The following is an 18,719-nucleotide window of genomic DNA, read 5'->3' on the forward strand; positions in this document are numbered from 1 at the left end:
CAGGAAACGCCTCTCCCCTCGGACCACCTGCTTCATCCCAGATCCGCCCATTCCTCCCCAAGACGCCCATTTTACTACAAAGGCCCGCTCATCCACAGCCTCCTCGCTAAGAAACGGCCCTCCCCGGCCCGACGCCGGTCAGTCTTCGACCCCCACAAACACCTGTTTGACCTCGGGCTTCTCACCCCACCCTCGGTCACCCGAGTCACTCCATCAATCCCGGATTCGCAGGGGCGCGCGCCACGTCCCCCACCCACTCCGAAGGCCGCAGGCCGGGTTCCAGACCCGCAACTCACCTGGCGCTCTCCCGCGGCGCCCTCCCCCACCTTCCCCGCTCCTCCTTCCCCACGACGCGAGAAGGGGCGCGCCGCGAGCCGGGCGCGCCGCGGGTGGGTCCGCGTGCTCGGCGCGCGCGGCTGACAAAGAGCGGGGCCGCGCCGTGTGGACGCGCCACTGGGGACCCGGCGACCGAAACCTGGGGCCAGGACGCGACGGTCCCCGCCCGGCCCACCCGCTCCCGCAGGTCTCTCTCCCGGCCCGAGAGGCTCGGTGTCCCGTTTTCCCGGAGAACACGCCTCCCTGCGGCCGCGGGCAGTGCCCGTCCAAGGGAAGCCCCAGCTCGGGGCGCTCGGCGATCCCCGGCGCCGGCCGCGGGGCTGCAGGTGCGAGGCCCGGACGGCTGCGATGCCCGCGCCTGACACCCCGCCCTTCCGCGGCTGCCCGCTACCCCGACCCGGGCGCGGCCGTCCCGCGCAATCAAGCTCGCGCCCCGCCGCCGCCGCGCACCCCGAGCGATCAGGCAGGAGCCGCATCCAGCCCCGTGCCCCGCGCCTTACCCTGGGAGCCCGAGGAGGGGAAGACCGGCTGGCGACAGCAGCAAAGGAGGCGGCGGCGGGGCGCGCCCGGGCTGTAGCGCAGTCGAGGGGAGCACAGCGGAGCCGGAGCCGAGGGGAGCGGCTCCCACAATGGCCGAGCTCAGGAGCCGAGCCCCCCGCCCCCCGCGCCCTAGCGGCAGCGGCTGAAGCGGATCCGGCGCAGCCGCCCAACCCGCTCCCCCACCCCCGGCGCCGACGCCGCCCCCCGCCCCCCGATGCGCGCTCCCCCGCCCAGCACCCCACCCGCGGCCGCTTCTGACCTCCCCGCGCGCCCGTGCCAGGAGGCCGCCCCGCGCCCCCTGCGTACTGACCCCGCGTCCTCTGGCCGCCCCGAGCCCCATCGCTCGCCCCTCTTCCCACAACTCCTCCCCCGCGGCCGCCCGCGTCCCGGGCCCAACTCACACCCCCACATTCCCCGCCCTCGACTCCGGCGCCCTCTCCGCGCGTGCGGGCCCCGCGGCCGCTAGCTGACCCTGGCCTGGCTTACCCGGCCCGACCCCTGGACGCTCCCCGCTTCGGGTCCCGGAGTCGCTCTCCTAGGCTGCGGGGCTCTCTCAGCCCAGAACCCCGCTCCGGAACAGCCGTTCCTCGGCCTGCCTCTCTTTTGCACCAAACCCCATTCCGTTCCCCTTCCTGGAGCTCCTGCTCCCGCTCGCAGAGAGCGCCCTGCCGGTCCACAGGCACACTCGCCTGGCTTCAGGAACTGAATGTGGCAGAGACCAGAAGGAGGCCCCATCTTCCTCGTGGGGTAGAGGGCAGAGGGGAACCAGGCCCCTGGAAGGAACTCGGACTCCTGTTGAGGCAGCACCAACCTTGGAAGAGGCTTCATCCACTGAGAAAACATGTATTGGCCTCCTTGTGCATGCTCTGCCCAGTAATACCGAACATCAGAGCCAGAAGTGCTTCAGCGCTCTCACAGTACAGACAGGCGGATGTGTCCAGAGGAGGGAGGGCATTTGCCTAAAGTCACCCCACTAGTAGCTTGCATAGCAACAGCTACTATTTGGGCCTGCCTCCTGGGGACCCTGACAGTGCTTTATCTCAGTCGTGTCATATCTAATCCTCACAACCCCATTCATTCATTCATTCATTCATTCATTCCACAACACCCACTGAACATCTACCACATGCCAGGCCCTGTGTTCTGTGCTAGCGATACAATGATGAACAAGATGCATCTGGCCCCTGCCCATTGGTTCCACTGGGCTTAGCAGGACAGATAGACAGATATAAATCACAATGCATCCCATGAGGCAGGATTATCTTCAGTGTGTGGCTGTAGGAACTGAGATTAGATGAGATTTACTCCGTCATCTAGAAAGAAAGTAGCCATGTCTTCAGACAACACCCTGTGTTCTTTTTTCCACGGTAACTGTTGGGAACATGGAAGTTGGACCAACTTGCAGAGGCCCTTGAACTTCAAACTAAGAAATTTGGTCTAAACTATATGATTATGAGCAGCCAAGAAAGGTGGAAAACAAGACTGAAGGTAACCCAAGGACAAGGACAAGATGAGTAAGAATGGTTATGCCCCGAGACTGTTACAATAGTCCCAGCAAAAGGTAATGAAGGACTGACCCCAGGAAAGGGGAATGGGAAGGGATGATTTCCACTCACTGAAACCTTCTGTGTGTGCGCACATTCTCCCACCATCAAACAAGGGGGCAGCCCTAGCTGGTTTGGCTCAGTGGCTAGAGCATCGACCTACGGACTGAAGGGTCCCGGGGTCGATTCCGGTCAAGGGCACATGCCTGGGTCGTGGGCTCAATCCCTAGTAAGGGGTGTGCAGGAGGCAGCCGATCAATGATTCTCTCTCATCATTGATGTTTCTATCTCTCTCTCCCTCTCCCTTCCTCTCTGAAATCAATAAATATATATATATATTAAAAAATAAATGGGAAAATACCATTTACTAAACTCCTAATGACCGCTGGCAATGCCCTGGGCATTTTGTATATATTATCTGGTTAAATCATCCCCATAACTCTGTGCAATAGATACCTTTATATCCTCATTTTATAAGTAAGAAAACAGTGAGAAGTCAAATGATTTACTGAAGCCCACAAAGCAAACTAGTGCTGCGTCTTGGGGCAGAGCCCAGGCCTGTTTCCAAACCTCATGCCGTCATTGTCGCTCTCACTGTCTGGGGCCAAGGCGAAGAACCCAAGTCCTTTGACTCAGCCAAGGATCCTTTTCCCTGGACCACAGGTATCTCTGAGACTTCCAGAGAAATGTCAAGGATCCACAATTGCAACCTAAACCATACTAGGCCAGTAGAAACATTTCCCCACAGAAGCCTGCAGAGGTCTCAGCCCCAGGGAATTCTGCAGCCAGAGCCTCAAGTGCCTGTGGGGGAAGAAAGCTGAAGAGGCAAGGAAGGAATCATTCTTAGCTTAGAAATGAGTGCAAAAGCCCTTCCCTGGTGAGAGAGCATGGGTGCCCTGGGGGAAGACAAGCTGAAAACACAGCAAGAGTGTGGAGAGCCTGGCTCTGAAACTGAATCTCCGTAGCTGCTGGGGTGTGTGGGCAGGGCCTGGGTAACCTGGCCAGCTGGGGAGAGCTCATGGGGGAGAGCTGTCAATCATCTGGGAAGCCTGAAGTCCCAGCCTCTCTGACTAGAGAGCAACTAATGTTTTCTATCTCCTCCAACTTCAATGTCCTTCCCAAATCTGACCACCAGTCCTCTCCTGAATTATTCATGCTGTGGGCTGAGAAGGTGGAGCTTCCGGAAGCTTCCAGACTAAGGACATTCAACTGTGTCTCCCTGGGGCTCTAGTTCCTGCAGTGCTACCCTGGGATTGACCTGCTGGTGAGATGTGCCAAGCTTTTGGCAGCTGGCAGGCAGCCAGTAACCTTGAGCTACTGGGCTTTGACTCATTTCAGCAATCTTTTATGGAGGAGTGCTATGTGCTGGGGACAGTTCTGGGTTCTGTCAGGAACACGGAAGTGGATCTGGTCACGTCTTTGTCCTTGAGGATTCTCAGGATGGTAGAGGGGGCAGGTACTTAAAAATTATTCCCTTCTATAATGTCCTCTGGATCTCTTAAGAGTTCCCTTCTAATGTCCCCCCATTTCACCAACTGAAGGCCTCTACTAATTCCCTCCAGAAGTTAGTGAGCTTGGAACTAGGGTACCTCAGAACCCAAACACCTAAACGGGGTTCTCTCCTTGGAGATGTGCCAAAACAACCTCTTACCCATGTGCCTATTTGGAGTTCGGATCTAGGCCCCCAGGCGGCTGTGTGGCCCTCAGCTTTCTGCCATATCAAGAGAATGACACTCACTCTTTAACCATTCAGCAAGCACTAATTGAGCATCAACTCGGTGCCAAGCACAGAGCTTGTGCTGCTGGTACAGACAGATATGGCCCTGTTCTCATGCTGCTCACAGTTGAGGTGGGAGATAGACAAGCAAAAGGGCAATTATACTTCAGCTGATCTGTTCCGAGATGGGAAGAGAACAGGGTGCCCTGGGAGGGAGCACAGACTTCCTAGAAGTCTGAGGCCAGGTGATCTTACCAGGCCTTTCATTGTGTCTTTCTAGGTCTTTGCTTAAATAGCAACTCTTCAGTCCTCTGTCTTCATGGAAAAGCTTTACTCTTCCATATTGGCATTTCCTTCCACTGTTTTTCTTTAATTGATGAGAGAGAGAGAGAGAGAGAGAGAGAGAGAGAGAGAGAGAGAGAACCATCGATTTGCCACTTCACCCAACCATGTGTTGTCCATTAGTTGATTCTTGCATGTGCCATACGGGGGATCAAGCACACAACCCTGGTGCATCAGGATGACGCTTCTAACAACTGAGCTACCTGGCCAGGGCTCTGTTCACTGTTGTTCTTTATCCCAACCTGTTCCTCTGTACCATTGGTTCTCAACCTTCCTAATGCCTTGACCCTTTAATACAGTTCCTCATGTTGTGGTGACCCCCAACCATAAAATTATTTTCGTTGCTACTTCATAACTGTAATTTTGCTACTGTTATGAATCGTAATGTAAATATCTGTGTTTTCCAATGGTCTTAGGCTGTACAGCAGCGGTTCTCAACCTGTGGGTCGCGATTCACAGGTTGAGAACCGCTAGCAGGGTTGCTAAGACCATCAGAAAACACAGATATTTACATTATGATTCATTAACAGTAGCAAAATTACAGTTATGAAGTAGCAACGAAAATAATTTTATGGTTGGGGGTCACCACAACATGAGGAACTGTATTAAAGGGTTGCGGCATTAGGAAGGTTGAGAACCACTCTCTATACCCTCTGGAATTAGGTAGGTGTCAATTGAAGGTGAAGGTGAGCATGGGTAGAGGTTCAAGCCCTGTGAAGTTGAAGCTATTTAAACAGGAAATAGCACAAAATCCCCAAACTGGGAGGGACCTTAAAGAGTTCTAAGCTCTGCCTAGAACATTTTTCCTCCCACCTTTCTCTAATTGATTCCTCCCATCCGTACACTGATGACGTCCAGATTTGTAGCCCATCTGTATCTCTCTCCTCCCAGCTCTAGACTCATATCCAACTGCTCCCTGACATCCCCACTCCCACCTGGATGTCTAATAGGCATCTCACATTGAAAATATCTCACATAGAACTTTTTTCTTTTAACTTATTTTATTTTTCAATTACAGTTGACATTTAATACTATTTTACATTAGTCTCAGGTATATAGCATAGTGGTTAGGCAATTATATAATTTATGAAGTGATCGCCTCAATAATTCTAGTACCCACCTGAAACCACACACAGTTATTACAATATTATTGACTATATTCCCTATGCTGTACTTTACATTCCCATGACTGTTTTGTAACCACCAATTTTTACTTCTTAATCCCTTCACCTATTTTATCCATTCCCCTACCCCACTTCCATCTGGCAGCCATCAGTCTGTTCTCTGTATCTAAGAGTCTGTTTCTGTTTTGTTTGTTTGTTTTGTTCTTTAGATTTCACATATAAGTGAAATAATATGATACTTGTCTTTCTCTGCCTGGCTTATTTCACTTAGCATAATCCCTCTAGGTCCATCCATGTTCTCTCAAATGGTAAGATTTCATTTTCTTTTATGGTTGAATAATATTCCATTGTATGTAGCACATCTTCTTTATTCACTTGTCTATTGATAGGTACTTGGGTTGCTTCCATATCTTCCTTTTTTAAAAATATGTTTTTATTGATTTCAGAGAGGAAGGGAGAGGGAGGGAGAGAGAGAGAGAAACATCAATGATGAGAGGGAATCACTGATTGGCTGCCTCCTGCACGCCCCACACTGGAGATGGAGCCCACAACCTAGGCATGTGCCTTTGACCGAAATTGAACCTGGGACCCTTCAGTCCACAGGCTGATGCTCTATCCACTGAGCAAAACCAGCTAGGGCTGTTGTCATGTTCTTATTTGACAATCTAAGGGAAAAGCAGTCAGTGCCCCTGACTAAGTAGTCAGTTACTGCATGTTTTGAAATTCTTGCAACACACCAATGTGCTGTGGCACACTGGTTGAAAATTGCTGATCTAGTAGTTACTCTTGATTTTTCTTTCATTCCTCTCGTTCCCATCAGCTAAGTCAGACAAACTACTTCTATAATGTATCCTGAATTCACCCATTTCTTCCCATTTTTCTATCACCACCTTAATCCATCACTCACCTGGACAACTGCAATAGCCTTCTGAATGGTCTCCCTGTTTCCATTCTTGCTCCCATCCTGTTTCAATCCATGAAGGAGCCAAAAATGAAGCTTCTTAAATCATGTCACCCCATACACAGTTCTAACTTGCACTTAGAAGAAAATACAAACTCCTTATAATGGTCCATAATGCTCCACATGATCTGGCCCTTGCTTAGACCTAATCTCAAGACCCCCTTGTCACTGGATTCCAATAAATCAGACCTTTTTTTGTTGTTGTTGTTCCTCTAATAATCTAACTTCATTCTCATCTTAGGGCTATGCAAAACTGTTCTGGCTGCCTGGAAACCACCCCCTAAAATCTTTGCATAATCAGTGTCATTTTTATCAAAGACTCAGCTTAAAAATCACCTTCTCAAAGATGCCTGTTTTGACCACCCATCCAAAGTAGCCTCCTCCATTACACCTTGTTTTATTTTCTTCATAACATTTATCACTTTGTCATCATCTTGCTTATGTGTTTGTTTTATTTTCTGTCTCACCCACCAGGATACTTCATAAGAGTGGAGGCCCTATCCGTGCTGTTCACTGCAATATCCCTAGAGTGCTTGGCACATGGTAGGCTTTCAGGGGATACTTGTTGAATGAATGAAAGCATGAATGAATTAATGAATGAATCAACCAATCAATGAAGTAAGGAAAACAGAGGAAGAGACTCACCAGCAGAGAGATCAGTATGTACGAAGACCTGACGTTGAGAGTATAGGAGGCCCAAGGGATGAAAAGAAGTTCAGAATAATTGGCATGAAGTGTGCTAGGGGGTAAGTTGACCAACATGAGGCTGGAGAAATAGGAGAGATTATGGAGAATGTTGGGTTTCAGACTCTCTCCTAAATTCCACATGAAGTCATTGAAGGGGTTCTCCCCACCCAGCTTTATTGAGGTGTAATTGATGAATAAAATTGTAAGCTATTTGTAGTGTATATCATGGTGATTTTGTGGCAGGATAGTAGGAAGCTAGGAAAATTCCTGGGCAAGTGGGATGGGAAACTGAGATAAGAACATTAAACAAGGCCAAACAGTTTGGGTAGCTTGCAGCCAGCTTGTGAATCGCAAGACCTTATCTTCTCTAACCAAGGACACTTGAGAGCAAATGGTTTATACGTCTCCTCCCCAACCAGAGAATACATAGTTTAAATCATCCTGCCTGGGAAAATAGAGAACAAAGACCCAATTAATGCCATGTGTGCCAACTAAACCCAAGGGCAGATGAAGCTGGGGAACTAATAACAAAACCCCCATTAAAGCCAGACAGACCTAAGATAAAAGTAAAAGAATAAAACAGACCAAAGAATAATCCAAAACTCCCCTGTACACTCATTTTGATGCATCAGCTTATTAAAAATGCACCTGGAAAGCTGATAAATATTCTACTGAAACCCTCCCCTAAGATTCTCTCCTGCAGGAAAATAAAAAGAAAAGATAAAAAGCCCTAAGGACAAAGACTCAATTCGGGCTCACTCTAGAGCACGCCCAAGCCCCTTCCCAGGCATAAACTTTTTATTTCTTCCTAAACTCTAAGAGTCCCCAGGAGACTGGCAACCAGTGGGCAGCAGCAGTTCGACCCAGGCTCACCCCTGATCCTATCTGCAAGGCCCCCTTTTCCTCTGACTTCCCAATGAGCTAAAGCAGCCCTGCCCTGGCTCACCTTTTTTTCCTGTAACATTTCTAGAGAACCACAGCAGAGCACGGCCTGGGCCCTCCCCTATTGTTTCTTCTCCCCGATTCCGTCCTTGGTTTCACTGTTCCCAGCTTTAATCAACATGCTCTCCAACCCATCTGGACTCACGTTGTGAAATCTTTCCTACACAAAGTCAAGAACCCACTCACAAGGCCAGCTTGAGGCAGACCTGCTCTGAGCCATCCCTGTCTGTTAACAATTTGATGTATGTGTACCTTGTAAAAGGATTCTTCCCCATCTAGTTAATTAACACATCCATCACTGCACATGTTTATCCCTTTTGGTGTGTGTGAGAACATTTAAGTCTTCTCTCTTAGCAAATTTCAATTATACAGCACAAGGTTATCGACTATAGTCACCATGTTTTACCTTAGATTCTGAGACCTTATTCATCTTATAGCTGAGAGTTCATGTCCTTTTATCAACCTCTTGCTATGTTCCCCATGCCCAGCTCTTGGCAACCACTTTTCTACTCTCTCTTTCTATGAGTTTGACTTTTTTTTTTTTTAGTGATAACATGCAGTATTTATGTTTATTTCACTTAGCATAATGCCCTCAAGTTCTGTCCATATTATTGTAAATGGCAGAATTTTCTTCTTTCTCGTGGCTCAGTAATATTCCCTTCTATATACATACCACATCTTCTTTATTCATCGATCTGTGGATGGACATTTAGGCTGTTCCCATATCTTGGCTATGGTGAATAATGCTGCAATGAGCCTGGGAGCAAGGAGATCTCTTCAATATCCTGTTTTCATTTCCTTTGGATAAACACCCAAAGGAAGTGGGGTTGCTGGATCATATGGTAGTTCTATTTTTAACTTTTTGAGAAAACTCCATACTGTTTCCCATAGTGGCTGCACCAATTCACATTCCCATCAACAGTGCGCCAGGGTTCCCTTTTCTCCACATCTTTGCCAACACTTATCTCTTGTCTTTTTTTTTTTTTTTATGATAGCCATTCTAACATTTTAAACAGGAAAGGGACTTAATCCAATATGCATTCTGGAAAAACTCACTCTGGGTTCTGTGAGAACAGGCTACCAGGAGGCAAAGTTGAGTGTGAGAAAGCCACTGATAGGTGCCAGTGAGGAAACATTTAAACTTGTCCTTCCACCCTGGCAGGGTAGCTCAGTTGGTTAGATAGAGCGTTGTCCCGATAAGTCAAGGTTGCAGGTTTGATACCTGGTCAGAGCACATACAAGAATCAACCAATGAATGCATAAATAGGTGGAACAACCAATTGATGTCTCTCTCCCTTCCTCGATCTCTAAAACTTAATAATAAACAAACAAACTTGTCCTCCCAAGATTGGGTAAGATCTTGGACAAATGATAGTGATGATGATGGGGAGAAGTGCATAGAATCAAAGGTATTTAGAAGATAATCAGCAGGACTTAGGAATGAACTAGATGTGAAGGGTGAGGAAGAAGAGGTACCAAGAACAACTTCCAGATTTCTGTCTCAGGCAGATTAATGGTGGAATTCTCTAAAGTTATCGAGAAGGAGGAGCAGGTTGGGAGAAAGATGCTATGTCCATTTTTAGACCTGCTCCCTTTGAAGTGCCCTTGGGCTACTCAGTGGAGATATCTAGGTCTGGAGCTCAGGAGAAAGGCCAGGGGTAGATGTATATTTGGGAGTTGTCTGCATGATAGAAAGTGGATCCATGCTCACCCAGGGAAAGTGCAAAGCGAGGAGCGAAGAGGACAGAGCCCTGAGCTGTACTAACAGTTAAGGGGTAGGTGAGAGAGAAGAACTAAGGGAGACAAGTGGAAAACTAGGAGAGTGTCATGGGACAACGAAGAGCCGACTTGCAACAAGAAGGAAGTGGTCGAAAAGTCGAACATGGAAAGGAATGAAACCGACATGATGAGCTTGTCCTCTGGCCACAGGGTCTGGTTTTGGCATGGACATGGGACCACTTCAGACCAGAGAGACACTATGAAGATTGGTAAAGGAGATTCCTTATTCCCAAGATAGTTACCAGGAGACACTTACTGATGCTTTTCTTGTTGTCATCATTACTATCGTTCCAGTTTCTTGGCTCCAGAGAACTTTGAATTTAGTGACATTGAAATGTATTAATCAATTAAACAAATAATTGCTGGGAGCCTATGTACTGTTGTGGAGCGAACGCGAGTGAACGACCACTGGAGTCCAGACCAAATTAAAACTTAGGGAGCCTTTATTAGCCGGCCAGCGACTGCTCTGCCTTTCTCCACGCAGGTAGTCCAGAGAGCAGCCCTGACCCTTTGTGCAGGACTGCTTTTAAGCACATTTACCACATCTTGTTTTTGCAGAGCAAGCAATTTAAGACAAAACAGTTTTTCTTAAGTAATGTCAGGGTCATATTATTGATGACCATGTTATTTACAGGGTCATCCTGTTCTTCAGAAAGCTGACAGTGTTCTACCTTGCAAGGCTATTTTGTGAGGTCCAGCTGGGATTCAAGGCTAAGTTGACTAGGAGGAAGCATGCTCAAAAATTTCTACTCTCTAACAGTACCAGGTACTGGTAGAGGAGTTAGGGATAAAGCAGCAAACAAAACAAAAGAAGTATCTGCTCTCATAAAACTTAAATTCTAGGAGGGACCATAGACATCAAATAAATAACTAAATTTGCAACATAAAGCAGTTATTCATACGGAAGAAGGAATAGAAATAAGAATAAAGTAGGGAGGAAAACATGACAGTGGGAGCTGCTATTTTAAATAGGGCAGGGTGGTCAAGGAAAGCTTCGCTGAGGAGGTGATACTTCAGCAGAGGCCTAACCAGAGAAAGAAAAGAGGCCTCTGAACATCTACAGCGGTGGTTGGCAAACCGCGACTCGCGAGCCACATGCGGCTCTTTGTACCCTTGAGTGTGGCTCTTTCACAAAATACCACGTGCGGGACCCGGGTTCCATTCTGGTCAAGGGCACATACCTCGGTTGCAGGCTCCTCCCTGGCCTGGGCCCTGGTCAGAGCTTGTAGGAGGCAACCAATTGATGTGTTTCTCTTGCATCCACGTTTCTCTCTGTCTTTCCCTCTCCCTTCCACTCTCCCTAAAAAATCAATGGAAAAATATCCCCTGGTGAGGATTAATCAAAAACAAATTTTTTAAAAAAGTAAACCTTACTATAAACTACGGATTTTGGATGATAATGATGTATTAATGTAAGTTCATCGATGGTAACAAATGCATCACTGTGGTGCGGGATGGTGACAGTTTATGGGAAGCAGGAAGAGGCATATGGGAGCTCTCTGTACTTTCCATTCAATCTTGCTGTGAACGTAAAACTGCTCTAAAAAATAAAGTCTATTTCTTAAAAAGTAAAAAGCAATGGATGAAGTTAATTTTAATTATATATTTCAATAATAGAGTTCAAATATCTGCTTATTCAGTACTCACAAGCCTATATTTCTAACATATCCAAAATATTATCATTTCAAAAGGTAGCCAGTACTGAACAAAACCATTAATTAGATATTTTTAATTCTCTCTTTTTCATGTGTGTGAACGAGGCTCTCAAAACCTGTGTGCATTTTACACTTGCGGCCGTTCAGAGTAGCCACGTCTCAGGAGTCAGGCGTGGTAGTACCTTCCACCTGGGACAGCGTAGAGGAAGAGCATCTCAGGCAAAGGAAACAGTGAGTGCAAAGGTGCTGAGGCAGGAAGGGCAACAATACGTTTTGTGTGTTGGAGGAGAGCCGGCAGGGACCGAAAGGAGCGAGGGGTGAGTGTGCAGAGTGGTAGATGAGGCTGGTTAGAGACAAGGGCAGGAGCTAGACCCTGGAAGGCCTGGTAGAAAGTAGTTTGGGGATCATTCTAAGTGTGACTGGGGAACCATTAACGGGCTCTGAGCAGGGAGCACATTCTGTCCCTTTGTGACATGAAATGCAATGCAGATGTTCTTTATCATGATACAGTTTCTAATTATAGGGAGGCCGTGTGGGGCCCTATATCCCCCTTGAGCAGCACAAGGAAACCAGCTATCTCTCCAATGTCATGTTTGCAGACTAGAGGCCCGGAGACTAAGGAAGGCCTGCACCAGGATGCACGGTAAGTCTTTTGTTGTTATTGGTGATTGGGCACGAGGGGATGAGCGGACTTTGGCCGGCAGAAGCAGGCTGGAGTGAGTTGAGTGGGAAGGAAATGGCAGTTTGGCAGTGAAGGGAAGGAGAAACGATAGGGTAGAATTGTGGGATTTGAAGTTGGGAGTTGGTTTGCTTGTTTGTTTTTAAGCAGGGAAAGATTTGAGGATGTCCGAACACTGATCTGAAAAAGAGAATGGCCTTAGCTGGTTTGGCTCAGTGGATAGAGTGTCGGCCTGTGGACTGAGGGGTCCCAGGTTCGATTCAGGTCAAGGGCACATGCCTGGGTTTCGGGCTCCATCCCCAGGACGGGGCGGGGTGTGCGGGAGGCAGATGATCAATGATTCTCGCTCATCATTGATGTTTCTGTCTCTCTCTCCCTCTCCCTTCCTCGCTGAAATCAGTAAAAGTATATTAAAAAGAAAGAAAGAAAGAAAGAAAAAGAAAAGACAGGAAAGAAAGAGAAGAAAAATAGAATGGATCCCGGATGGTGTGAGGCTCCTGAAGAGGCGGCAGGGACCGCTGCGGAGCGGAGGAAGGCGAAGCAGGGATGAGGTTGATCTGGGGGCTTGGTGGCTGCCTCCGTTCCAGAAGATCTGCTTATCCTGTTCAGGTCAAAAAACTGGTACCCAAATTGTTGATCCTTGATAGTCTGATAGGTAAAAACTGAAATGCCACTAAGAGTAATTTGTACTGCTCCTATTATCAATGAGTGACCATCTTTTCATGGGTCTGAAATGTGTGTTTTTTTAATCCTACTACTTACAAAAATTCTCTAAAGTAAGAATTAAAATTTGCCTCTAATCCCAGATTGCAAAAGCAATTACTGTCAAAATGTCATTATATATTTTCCAAACTTTCTTTGTGTTCATATAAATATATTTATATATTAAATAAAATATAAAATTTCATTTTAAAGGAAATATGTGTGTATACCTATATCTATTTATATAATATACCAGAACTCTGACACTTGCATTTTCTTTCTTTTTTAATCTTTTGCCAATAATGTTTTTGTTTATTCCATATCTTAAATTTTTAAAAATACATTTATTGCTTTTTTTCTTTTTGAGAGAGAGAGAGAGAGAGAGAGAGAGAGAGAGAGAGAGAGAGAGAGAGGATGAGAGAGGGAGAGAGAAAAGAAACATTGATGTGAAAGCAGAACATGAATTGGTTGCCTCCTGCTTGCCCCTTACCAGGGATGGAGCCCGCAACCAGGGCATGTGCCCTGACCGGAATAGAACCAGCAACCTTTTGGTGCCCGGGACAGCGCTCAATAAACTGAGCCACACTGGCCAGGGCTTGCTTGTTATTTTAGATGCCTTGCATTTTCTTTTATTGTATAACTTTTTCAAGGTCTGCTTCTCCTTCATTATGGCTACTTAGTATGGCATTTGTGATATACCCTAATCTATTTTGCTCTTTCCTCTTTGACATTTTGATTATTTCCAATTTGTTAAACTGAAACAATGCTACAACAAATATTTTTCAACATGCATTTTTATGTACATGTGCTATTATTTCTTTAGGCTTATTCCTAGAAGTGTTCTTTGGCTGCTTTAAATGATAAACTAGTTTGGAGCTAACTAGGTTGGACTGGGATGGGAAAGGCTTCCATTTAAGTATTTTATCTAGAGGATATTTTTCCATTGATTTTTAGGCCAGAAGTCCACTTGCCAATTTGTTTTTAAATATGAACTGCCCTTCATTTCATAAATTGCTGTGCATTCCCCTGAACAAATGGCATTACAATTCATCAGTGGCAAAGGATTCCTGAGTGGCTGCTGAGTTCAGTGTAAGGACAGAGATGGTTAGAACAACATAGAAAAGTCCTGCCCTTCAGCTTTCAGTCTAATAGGGAAACAGGATATAGAAAGAGAAATAATAATTCAAAGAGTAATTGCCACCCTGACCGGTTTGGCTCAGTGGATAGAGCGTCGGCCTGCGGACTGAAAGGTCCCAGGTTCGATTCTGGTCATGGGCATATACCTTGGTTGAGGGCACATCCCCAGTAGGAGGTGTGCAGGAGGCAGCTGATCGATGTTTCTCTCTCATCGATGTTTCTAACTCTCTATCCCTCTCCCTTCCTCTCTGTAAAAAATCAATAAAATATATTTAAAAAAAAACAACAAAGAGTAATTGCCGCTGGTCCAAATTTTCTTCTTTGATATCCTAGAATATTTACAGACTAGGATGGAGAGAATATAATCTAAGGTTGGCTGGTTTTGTGTGCTTAGTCCTTATACAAGGAGAGGAAGGAACATCTCCAGATATGTTAGCAGGAGACCATCTAAATTAAGCCATTAGGCCGTGTCCAGGTGGTTAGAGAGTCATTCCAATACACCAAGGTTGCAGGTTCACTTCCTGGTCAGGGCACAGACAAGAATCAAACAACGAATGCATAAATAAGTGGAATAATAAATCAATCGCTCTCTCTCCTCTCTTTCTAAAAATTAATAAATATTTAAAAAACACATTGTGGCCGAAAACGGTTTGGCTCAGTAGATAGAGCGTTGGTCTGCGGACTGAAAGGTCCCGGGTTTAATTCCAGTCAAGGGCATGTACATTGGTTGCGGGCACATCCCCAGTGGGGAGTGTGCAGGAGAAAGCTGATCGATGTTTCTCTCTCATCGATGTTTCTGGCTCTCTATCCCTCTCCCTTCCTCTCTGTAAAAAATCAATAAAATATATTTAAAAATAAAAAATAAAAAATACATTGTGCCCGTAGGCTGGAGGCCACAATCTCTATCTCCTCTCCAACAGGCCTCTATTCACCTTCATTTGGTAACATTTACCCATTTCTTTTTTTAAAAAAAATATTTTTTTATTCATTTCAGAGAGGAAGGGAGAAGGAGAGAGAGATAGAAACATCAATGATGAGAGAAAATCATTGATCAGCTGCCTCCTGCACGTCCCCTACTGGGGATCGAACCCACAACCCCAGTATGTGCCGTTGACCAGAATCGAACCCGGGACCCTTCAGACTACATGCTGATGCTCTAGCCACTGAGCCAAACCAGCTAAGGCCATTTACCCATTTCTATTCCTATCAGATGTTGGGGAGTTAAGGGAACCCTTGCATTGATGTGTTCAGTAATAGATGTTGATTTGTAAGGTATTAGGTGGCAAAAGATAAAATATTTCAGTGTTTGGCCTAGAAAACTCAGTCTGAAAACTAATATAGTTTGTTTTTTCCACATACTTTTGTGTTGTTGTTTTTTAACTAAAAAAAAATTCCCCAACTTTATTGAGGTATAGTTTACATGCAATACCATACACCCATTTTAAGAGTCTGGTAAGATGAGTTTTGAAAGCTATATCTTTCCATGTAACCACAATAAAAAACATAGAACATGACAGTCACCCCCAAAGCTCCCTCATGTTATTAACCTTTTTAAAAACTTATTTTGAAATAATTATAGATTCACAGGAAGTTGCAAAGACATGTCCCATGTACCCTTCACTAGTTTTCCCCAGTGGTTTACATCTTACATAATTATAGTACAATATAAAGGGCAAGAAGTTTATACTTAGCTGAAACCGGTTTGGCTCAATGGATAGAGCGTTGGTCTGCGGACTGAAGGGTTCCAGGTTCGATTCCGGTCAGGGGCATGTACCTTGGTTGCGGGCACATCCCCAGTAGGGGGTGTGCAGGAGGCGGCTGGTCGATGTTTCTCTCTCATCGATGTTTCTGGCTCTCTGTCCCTCTCCCTTCCTCTCTGTAAAAAATCAATAAAATATATTAAATAAAAAAAAGAAGCTTATACTTGTAGAATGTGTTTCAACTTGTACAATCTGTTTCATTTTATCACCTTTCAATTCTAGTAACCACCACCGCAATCAACATACAGAACTGTCCCATCACCACAAAGAGCTCCTTCATGCTGCTTTATAGTCACACACACTCTCTCCTCCTCCCACCGTCCCTTTTCCTTGGCAACCATTAATCTGTTTTCCATCTCATAATTTTGTCTTTTTGGAAATGTTATGTAAATGGAATTTTACAGTATGTGACCTTTTGAGATTTTTTTTTTCCACTCAGCCTTTGAGAGCCATCTAAGTTGTTGCTGTATCAAGTTTGGTCCCTGTCATTGCTGCATAATATTCCATGATGTATTTGTTTCTTGGAGTTGCCATAACAAATGAGCACAAACTTGGAGGCTTAAGACAACAGAAATGTATTCTCTGACAGTTCTAGAGGCCAGAAGCCCTAAGTCAAGGTGTGGGAGGGCCACACTCGCTCCAAAAGCTCTAAAGGAGAATCCTTCCTTCCCTCTTCCAGCTTCTGTGGCTTCATCACTCTAATCTCTGCCCCATCTTCACATGGCCTTCTCCACTACGTCTGGGTCTTCTCTTCTCTTCTAAGGATACTTGTCATTGGACTTGGGGCCCACTTGGATAATACAAGATGGTCTCGCCCTAGCCGGTTTTGCTTAGTGGGTAGAGCTTTTGGTCTGTGGACTGAAGGGTCCTGGGTTCAATTCCTGTCAAGGGCATGTACCTCGGTTGTAGGCTCCTTCCCAGCCCAGGCCCTGGTTGGGGCGTGTGCAGGAGGCAACCAATCAATGTGTTTCTCTCACATCCATGTTTCTGTCTTTCCCTCACTCTTCCACTCTCTAACTTCAATGGAAATATGTCCTCAGGTGAGGATTTAAAAAAAGATGATCTCATCTGGAGATGCTTATCTTAATCACATTTGCAAGGACCCTTTTCCCAAATAAGATCACATTCACACATCCAGGAGTTAGAACATGACGTATCTTTTGGGGGGCCCCAATTTAACCCACTACACATGATATGGATGTACCTCACTTTGTTTTCCCATTCACCTAGTTGAGAGACATTTTGGTTGTTTTCCAGGTTTTGGCTGCTACAAACAAAATTGCTGTGAGCAATCGCTTATATTGGTTTTCTTGTGGACATGTTTTCATTTACCTAAAATAAATACCCAGGAGTGCAATTTCTGGATTGTGTGGCAATCACATATGTATTTTTTTAAAAGAAAATGTTCAGCTATCTTAATGAGTGGTTGTATCATTTTACAGTCCCACCTGCGATGTTTGAGGTTCAGTTCTTCACATCCTCACCAGCATTTGGTATTGCCACTATGCTTTATTTTAGTTGTTCTCACAAGTGTGCGGTGACATCTCACCATGGTCTCAGTTTACATTGTTCTAATAGCTAGTGATGTTGAACATTATCTCATGTGCTTGTTTGCCATGTGTATTCTCTTCAGTAAATGTCTTATCAAGTATTTTGTCTACTTTCTAATTAATTTGGGGGTATTTTTTTAACTGTTGAGTTTTGGGTGTTCTTTCTATATTCTAGGTTAGAGTCATTGGTCAGATACATGACTTGCAAATATTTTCTCCCACTCTGTATTTTATCTTCTAAACAGGATCTCTTTCACAGAGCAAAAGATTTTTTAATTTTGATGAAGTCCAATCTATTTATTTATTTATTGGAATGTGCTTTTGGTGTCATGTCTGATTCTTCCCAGAGCCTACGGTCCTGAATATTTTCTCTTATGTTATTTGCTAACAGTTTTTATAAATTTACATTTGAACTACTGTGATCATTTTGAGTGAAGGTGTAAGGTTTGGTTGATAGAGTGGGTTTTTCCCCCCTATCCACCACAGAACTGTATGGGGATATTTCTGGGTTCTGTATTCTGGTCCATTGATCAATGTGTCTCTCCATCTGCCGGTACTGCATAGGTTGATTACTGTAGCTATAGGATCATTCTTTAAATTGGATACAGTGATTCCTTTCATTTTATTCATTGTTTTCAAAATTGTTTTGGCTATACCAGCTCCTTTGCCTTTACCTTTACATTTTAGAATAATATTGTTTATACCTATCAAAATTTTTTTGCTGGGATTTTAATAGGAATTTCATTAATCTTGTGTATAGATTTGGGGAAAATTGACATCTTTACTATGATGAGTCTTCCAGTCCATGAACGAAGCATGTCTCTCCATTTATTTAGATATTCTTTCATTTCTTTCAAAAGCACTTGGGCTTTTCATCGTAGGAATTTTGTCCATGTTTTATTTTATTCACACCTACACATTTTTAAGTGATTATAAATGGTATATTTTTAAAATTTAAATTTTGGTGTCCAGCCCAGCCGGTGTAGCTCAGTTGGTTAAGTGTTGACCCATGAACCAAGAAGTCACTGGTTTGATTCCTGGTCAGGGCACATGCCAGGGTTGCAGGCTTGGTTCCCAGTAGGGGGTGTGTAGGAGGCAGCCAATCAATGATGTTTCTCTCATTATTGATGTTTCTATCTCTCTCTCCCTCTCCCTTCCTCTCTCTCTAAAAAGTCAATAAAAACATTAAAAATAAATTCTGTTATCCATGCGCTCATTGCTGGGCAAAAATTTAATGACATTTAAAAATCACATATTTGTGCCC

This window comes from Cnephaeus nilssonii (assembly GCF_951640355.1).
Source record: "Cnephaeus nilssonii genome assembly, chromosome: 7".
NCBI classification, from domain to species: Eukaryota; Metazoa; Chordata; class Mammalia; order Chiroptera; family Vespertilionidae; genus Cnephaeus; species Cnephaeus nilssonii.